Source organism: Talpa occidentalis, unplaced genomic scaffold, assembly GCF_014898055.3.
Source record: "Talpa occidentalis isolate TD23 unplaced genomic scaffold, MPIMG_talOcc4v2.1 talOcc4.15, whole genome shotgun sequence".
NCBI lineage: Eukaryota > Metazoa > Chordata > Mammalia > Eulipotyphla > Talpidae > Talpa > Talpa occidentalis.
Window position 1 is genome coordinate 33263589 of NW_023601543.1, and position 8825 is coordinate 33272413.

Sequence of the window (8825 nt, forward strand, 5' to 3'; positions counted from 1 at the left end):
CTTCTTCACGTGTCTCTAGGCGCCATCCTGCCTCCTTCCTCAGTCTCTTCTGCAGCTTTTCCTCTTCCTGCTCAGCTCCACCCTTCCTTGGGTGGGGCAGGGAACCTGGAACCTCCCCCTTTCCTGGGGACCACCCTGTTACAGTTCTTCATAATGAAACACCCAGGAATACCTTGATACACTAGGTAGGGCTCGTTTTGCTGCCATCAATCATCTGTAAAGAATGAACTGTTTATTCTATCACTTCATCAACCAGTTTTGCTCTACTGGTTATAAAAGAGGAGGTGTGAGCCAAGGGATGATTTCTAAGCTTTTCTTTTTTTAATTGTTCGTTTCACTTATGTGCTTGTGACCGCTGCCTCAGTGCCTGTTGTCCATGAGAATCTTTTCCCATCACTGTGGCGCTCCCAGAGTGACAGCATTTCTTTTGCCTCCAGGTTATAGCAAAGTGAAGACGGAAGGTGGGACATCTGATGCTGTTGTAAGTGTTATTAATGAGCCTCAACAAGATATATGCAGTGTGAAGAGGTAGGGGGAAACTAAGGAGGATGCATTTCTACATAAATGGGACGAAATATACAGGATAAATGTTTCAGAGACTCTGAGTAGAAGAGAAATAGTACATGGTGGAGAATTTAAGAATTTGGGAAGCCGCAATTAATATTTGTGAGTGTAGTGGCAGGATAGGCACAGGACAGGGTATCTATGATCCGGCAGACGGGTAAAGGAGGAGTCCTGGAGTCCTAGGTGGCTTTAACAGGCTTTTATTGAGCTTTACATGTAGCGTGGCAACCAGGTACACAGCAGGCGGGGGTGCCAGAAGGCCGGAAGTCCTCCAAGCCCCCAGCAAGTCTTCACTCTGGGCTTCTCTGGCTTCTTTCTCCCCTTATCTCTCCTGCTTCTCTCCTGCTTCTGCTTCTCTTGGTGACTCTGTCTATACTCCTCCCATGGCCCACAGAAGTAAACAACACAACAATGTAACAACTGCAGGTGCCCCATCAGGCAGGGAAATCCTAATGGTGGGAGGGCAGAAAAGCCTGAAAACCATTTACCCTACGCTGGGGCATTGGCAGAACATTATGTGGGAAAGTCCCAAATTCTTATCCAGTCTGGTTTATGACAGTAAAAATCTTGAATAAGGTATGAAGCAAGCAATGACTTCAAGATTGTGAGCGCACAAACACTCAGGGTTTTTCTCATGGCCATAGAAGTTAAAACTTCCAAGGCCAGGGTAACTAGTACATCACAGTTGACCTATATTTAAAGCTCCTCAAAGAGTCATGGAATGAAATCCTTCAGTGGTCCTGCAGGGAATATCTGAAAATGCAGTAACTCCTGAACAGACATCATTGCTTGGTAAAGATTCCAGATGACACTGTAGCATTACCATGTTAGGAGAAACCCTCAGTGAGCAGTACTTGCAAAAGTTAAGGAAACTTGGGGCCTTCACAGAGCACCTGAATGCTCACACAGAGATCCTTGTCAGTATCTGAATCTAGGTACCAATTGACTAGCTTTCCAGAAAGAAGACATCCTTCCTAAGTTTTGTACTGCTAAATTATCAAACTGGTTCTGCAACAATGTGTATACTTTCTGGGAAAATTTGAGACTTCAGCCCTGAGGCTACCTTACAAATACTTTTCCAAGCCATCATAGCTGATTATTCTGATCTTTTGATTTCAGCATTTTCATTTTTTTATTTCTTCCCTAACTACTTCTCTTTCAATGCATGCTCAATGAATCAGTTTATTTCCCTCATTCCTTTCCCAGAAACCTGTTTCTTCAAGGTCCTTCCATGTTGTACCACATGTAAGAATTTCCTTTTTTTTTTTAAGCTTGATATAATAGACCATGTGTAAGAATTTCCTTCCTTTTTAAGGCTCAGTTTCTTTCCTTCCTTTTTAAGGTCAGTATATACCACATTTGTTTATTCATTCATCCATTGATGGACACTGGATTGCTTTCACCTTTTCCATTTTGTGAATAATGCTGCAGTGAACATGGGTGTGCAAATGTCGTTTGAGTCCCTGCTTTCATTTATTTTGGGTTTATACCCAGATGTGGAATTGCTGAATCATGTGATAATTCTGTGTTTAAAATTTTTGTGAGACCACCATACCATTTTCCACAGGGACTGTACCACTTTACATCCCCACCAGTGATGTACAAGGGCTCCCATTTCTCCGTATTCTCACCAGCATTTGTTATTTCCTGTGCTTTTTGGATAATAGCTACCCTGGTGGGTGTGAAATAGTAGTCTATTGTCGTTTCAACTTGCATATATTGGAAAAACCTACCCTTCTCTTCTGTGTCTCCTTACATTCAGACAAAACATGGAAAGACCTACCTTTCTCTTCTATGTCTCCTTACATTCAGACAAAACACTTCATTTCTGATACTTCTGGTCCCTAAGTGTGTGTGTGTGTGTTTCCCCCTACAACAAGCAATTCTCTGTGACACCAGCTGGATGTCCTACATTTTAACTGAATTCTGTCTGCCTGGATATAGTATTGGATCCCACAGGTTCAGGGTTCAGTTCCATAAAACTGCCCCAGCCTCATTTTAGCCAGTCCTGAGTCCAGGTTATCACCTGTGCTTTTGACCAATTGACTATAAATCAGGTTCCAACAACCCCCCTCAGGTTGAATTAATTTGCTGCAATGACTCACAGATTTCAGGAAAGCAGTAATTTCGTTTACCATTTTATTAAAGGATATGATAAAGAATGTAGATGAATAGCCAGATGAGGAAATACATAGGGTAAGGTCTGGGAGCGTCCTGAGGGCAGGAGCTTCTTTTCCTGTGGAGTTGGTTGGGGTATGTCACCATCCTGGTACATGGAAGTGTTGACTCACCTAGAAGACCTTCAGACCCCCCTAATTTTGGAATCTTTTCGGAGACTTCATATGGGTTTGATCAATCATTAACTCCATTTCCAACCCTTTTCCCCTCTCTAGATGATGGTGGGATTTGGCTGAAAATTCCAAGCTTCTGATCATTACTTAATCTTTCTGACCAGACCCCATACAGGAGTCCACTCAAGTCACCTCATGAGAACTGATGCTCCTAGCGCCCTTATCACTTAGCAAATTACAAGGGTTTTGGGAGCTCTGCCAGGAAATAGTGACAGACATATATGTGTGTATGTATGTTATATACATGTTAATATTTTTTCTATTTTCTCACACCTAATGGTTAGTGATGTTGAGCATCTTTTCATGTGCTTATAGATCTTAGTCTATCTTCTCTGGAGAAACATGAAGTCCTTCTATTTTTAAAATCATGTTTGGGATTTTTATATTGTTGATTTTTAGTTTTTAATGTTCTGGATATTAATTCCTTATCACATATATGATTTACACATTGTTTTTTCCATTTTGTGGGTTTTTCACTTTGTTACAGTGTTCTTTGATGCACAAAGGTTTTTAATTTTGATGAAATCTAACTTACCAATTTTTTCATTTGTTGCTTCTGCACTTGGTGTCATATCCAAGAAATATCTGCCAAATCCAGTGACATAAAACTTTATCCTGTGTTGTTTTTTTTTCCTAAGAGTTTTATAGGTTGAGCTCTTACATTTAGGATTTGGATCCAGTTTGAGTTCATTTGTGTATATGGTGTAAGTTAAGGATCTGGCTTCATTCTTTTACTTGTTTTTTCCAGGACCATTTGCTGAAAAGGTGTTCTTTCCCTATTGAATGGTCTTGGCACCCTCGTGAAAAGTCATTTGACCATATATATGAGGGTTGATTTCTAGGTTCTCTATTCTAGTCCGTTGATCTATATGTCTCCCTTTATGCCAGTATTACATTGTTTTGATTATTTTAGCTTTGTAGTAAGTTTTGAAATAAGAAAATATGAGACCTCCAATTTTGTTCTCCAGTTGTTGTGGCTATTCAGGAACCCTTGATATTCCATTTGAATTTTAGGATGGATTTTTCTATCTCTGAAAAAATGTCACTGGGATTTTAATAGGAATTGCATTGAATTTGTAGAGCACTTTTAGCCAATGTTAAATTTGCCAGCTCATGAACTTGGGACAGCTTTCCATTTGTTTGTGTATTCTTTAATATCTTTCAGCAACATGTTCTAGTTTTCAGCATAAAATTGTTTCACCTCAGTTTGTTCCTGAGCATTTTATTTTAAAAATATATGTGTGTTTTTTTATTGAGATACATTTAGCTCATAACATTATATTAATTTCAGGTAGATAATGTAATAATTTGATATTAATACATTTTATAGAACGATCATAACTCTAGTTAACATCCATCACCATACATACTCATAAATTCTTTTTTTGTATGATGAGACTTTTAAGACCTACTCTCTTAGCAACTTTAAAGTATACAATGCAGTGTTATTAACTGCTCACCATGCTGCACATTACATTCCCTGAACTTATTTATTTCATAACTGGAAGTTTATGCTTTTTGGCCATTTTCACCTATTTCACTCCTCTATTGTCTCTAGCAACCACCAATCTGTTCTCTGTATCTGTGAGGGCTTTATATTACTTTTCAGATTCCACATATAAGATCACATGGCATTTTTCTTTCTCTGAGTTATTTTGCTTAGCTTAGTGCCCTCAAGGTCCAGTCATGCTGTCACAAATGGTAAGATTTCATTCTTTTTTTTTGTGGCACAATAATATTCCATTGTGTATGTTTGCCACATTTATTTATCCATTTATCCATTGGTGGACACTTTGGTTGCTTCCATATCTTGACTGTTATAAATAATGCTGCAATGAACATGGGCCTGTATGTTTTTATGCACCCCCAGTTTGTGTTTCTAATCTGCTACCTTGCAGATGTCACTCAAAAAATAGTATTTTATTTATTTTATAAACGAGAATACTAAAATTCAGATAGTGATTTGTACAAGATCACTCAGTTAATAAAGATCGAAACTGGAACTCAACTCTAGTTCTTCTTTTTCCATGTTTGTGATTTTTTTTTAAGAACCAATACCAATGAACATCCTTTATTACAGTGTTAAGTTTATTGACATTGCATGGGGCCATTAATTTCTGGGGGAAATAAGTTTCCAGATTACAGAACTCAGACCCTTAGCCACTTTACATAATGTTGACCAAGAAGCACTAGAAAACTCATGAATCTTCAGTGTGCAAGGCAGTACTCGTCCCTGAGACTTCAAACTCGGCTGCTCCTGCAGCATGGATGGCCATGCTCTGGCAAAGCAGCCTGCAAAGACACTATTAGTTTCAGTTCCTAATTCAATCAATAGTCAGGTTTTGTGATTTTTAAAAAGCAGACCTTGTATTTTAGAACAATTTTAGATGTTACAGAAAGTTGCAAAGGTAGTACATAGAATTCCCATATACCCACCCCTCTGCCCTGCACAGTTATTAACTTTTTATAATATCTTTGTTATAACTGATGGACCAATACTAACACATTACTGTTAACTGAAATCCATACTTCATTCCTATTTCCTTAGTTTTTACCTAATGTCTTTTTCTGTTCTAGGATCCTATCCAGGATACCACATTACATTGTTGTTATGTCTCCTTAAGTTCCTATTGAATGTCCCCATTTCTCAGAATTTCCTTGTTTTGATGACCTTGACAATACTGAAAAGTACTACTCAGGTATTTTGTATACTTACCTTCAGTTGGGATGTTAGATGCTTTCCTTATGATTAGAGGATGTTTGGAAGGAAAACTACACAGGTAAAATGCTACTCTCATCATATATCAGGCCTGGATCATCAGGCCAAAATAGTGTTTGCCAGGTTTCTCCTCTGTGAAGTTACTTTCTCCACTTTCTTTCTATATTCTATTTTAAGGACATCACTAAGTCCAACCCACATTCAAGAAGTGTTGGGGAGGATTAAAGTACTTCCTAGAGGGTGAGTATGTATGTAAATTGTTAAGCATTATTCCATAGGAAGATTAGTTAGTTGCTCAAATTGTTGCAACTTTGACCACTGGAAACTCTTTTTACATTGTGCTTTTGGCATGGCCTTGTTATTTTTTGTTCATTTGTTTTGTTTTTCTTGTTTTGGGGTTTGTTTGCTTGTTTTTTGAGCACTTTCTCGCTTTTTGGCACTAAAAGGTGCTCATTTTGTGTATTTCCTGCCACACACAGCCACTGGAGAATCAACCATTTCTCCAAACAACCCTGGTTCCATTTAATTAATCAAAATGTGTCCCAGAGTAAGAAAGATCTAGTACATTGTAGAGCCAATGGAAATCCATTTTTGGAGAGGGGTATGTGTAGGAAGTAGTTAAATAGGGCAAAAGAAAATGAGGAAGCTGAAAATGTTATAATCTAATTCTTTCCTGAATTATGGTTTACTATACATTTACAGCCAATTTAAGAGCATAAACTAAGTGTTAGTTATGTCATTCTAACTATGTGAATGAACTTCAACTTTCTCATTTGCAATGGAGATATTAACTTCATGGCATTGTTAGGATGAGGATTAAATGATATAGAACACATGCTTTACACAGTGCTTGGTACATATTAGCTGTGATTAGTTTCAGTTCTTTACTTGTCTGAGCTAACTTCTATTATGTCATGCACAACTGTGAGCCCTCACAACTTTTGTTTGATGCCTAGATTATCTAGTTTGTCTCTTGTTATATATTCCTTTCCTTGGGTATAATTTTGGTGTGACCTGTGCATATTCTCTTTTGTGATTGTCACCTGGAAGCTGGGAATGACATCACTGCCCTGAACAGGAGAAGCACTGGAGAATTCCTGTGCAGGTGATATTGGCTTGAAGTAGCCACTTCTTCCCCAGATCCCTATTCAGGTTCAGTCTACTCGAGTATTTTATCAGTCTTTTAATTCTAGGTCATAAGAAAAATATGTTGTTGGATTATGATGTATTCACATTAAAGTATGCTGTATACCGAATCTCTTTTTATTAGCAGGATAAAAGTCCTTTATTATCCTTCTAGCAAATTTTGTGTCCCTTTGTCACGTGAGCTCTTTATAATGATTTATTTATAAAGAAGTTGTCTTCCTCTTGATCATGTGATTCTTCTCCCAAAAACCTTTCCTATTTCACTATGGATGAAGTCTAAAATCCTTCTGAGAGGCACACCTTCTAGAAGATTGCCCTTTCTTTGCCTGTGAGCCTTCTTCCATGGTTCCCATGGCTGACATGTTCTTTTCTCATAATTTCCTTCACTAGGTTATCATTCAGATAACTTTTCAAATTACAGGGAGTAATTTAAGGTATGCTAATATCTCCTTGTCTATTGTTTCTGGGACACTTCTGTTTAATTATCATTTCCTAGCATGCACTGACCCTTAATATGTATATGGTGTAAACTCTCAAAAGTAGTCAACATTTGATTATTTCTGTATATCTTTTAAGTATTTTATTAATGTTGTCCTCTCTCTAAAGGACACATATGTAAGTGCTCCAGTCAAGATATTACTAAAATACTAAAAAGTATTTGCCTTTTGATAATGAGTAGAAAGTCAAAAAATTCCTTTAACAGGTCTTGAGATGGGAAAATCTTATATGATGGTGTTGCTGTCATTGCTAATTTCATTTTCTTCCCCCAGTTTTATTGGAAATTAATTGTCATACATCACTGTAGAAGTTTAAGGAGTATAGCATAATGGCTTGATTTACATATATTGTGGAACGATTACCACAGAAGTTTCAGCTAACACCCATCTTTTCATATAGGAACAATAAAAAGAAAAGAAAAAATTTTCCTTGTAATAAGAACTCTCAGGATTGTTCTAACAGCTTTTTTATTTATCATTAGCAGTGTTAGCTGTAGTCAACCTGCTGTACTTTACACCCCTATGACTTCCATATCTTATAACTGGAAGTTTGTGCCATTTGACTACCTTCTTTCTGTACCCCCGCCTCCCCCCGCCCCCCCGCAGTCACCCTCCACCTATGGAAACCAAAGGTCTGGTCTCTTTTTCCATGAGTTTGGTTTTTTGGTTGTTTTTTCCATTTAATTTTCTTTGTGCCTATTGTAGTTGAGACTGCTGAATGTGTCTGGAATTCTGGAATTATCCTATCAGCTGGTGCTTAGCTCTGAAGAAGGCTGGTTCATTGCCTGCCAAATGCTACATCAGGACCCTGGGAGCATTTGCAAATCCACCAAAATATGGAATCTGTCTCAGGGAAAATTTTCCAGCTTAATCAAAACAGTGAAATAAAGGGAAAAAAACACTGTCATTACCCTTAGCAAAGTATCAACAACCAATAGAATTATAAGGCTCCCAGGAATTCTATGAGGGAAACACTGGCTGTAGCCACTAACCCAGCGTGGCAAAGGTGGGTTCTAGCTGTGGAAACTTGCGTTACCATACTTCATTAGTAACTGCATATTTAACCAATAAAATTCTCTGCTGCCCATTGGATCACATAGTCATGGATCTGAACTGTCACCAGATTCACTAGAGGAGGTGAATCCCGAGGTACAGGGCTCCTTGTGTAAGCGAGCATCCGTAGTTGATGACAGTAATGTATTAGCTCAAGCCATAATGTAACCCCTTGTCTCCTAGTGATCTGTTTTAGTTAGTTTGTTAGAAAAAACAGCTTTCTTGAGATATAATTCACATTTTTTAAATTTAAATTTTATTTTTATATTCCCCATACAATTGCAACCCCCTTATTTTGACCCCAATCCCTCCCCTTCCCGCCCCCCACCCCTCATAGAGTGTCTCTGGTTCATGGTTGTTTGTTGATTTTGATTTTTACTTTCTTATAGTTATTCTTTTTCCTGGTCCCTTATTTAAGTTTTCTAGATTCCTGCTATGAGTGAGACCATCCGGTATTTTTCTTTTTCTTTCTGGCTTATTTTGCTGAGCATGATC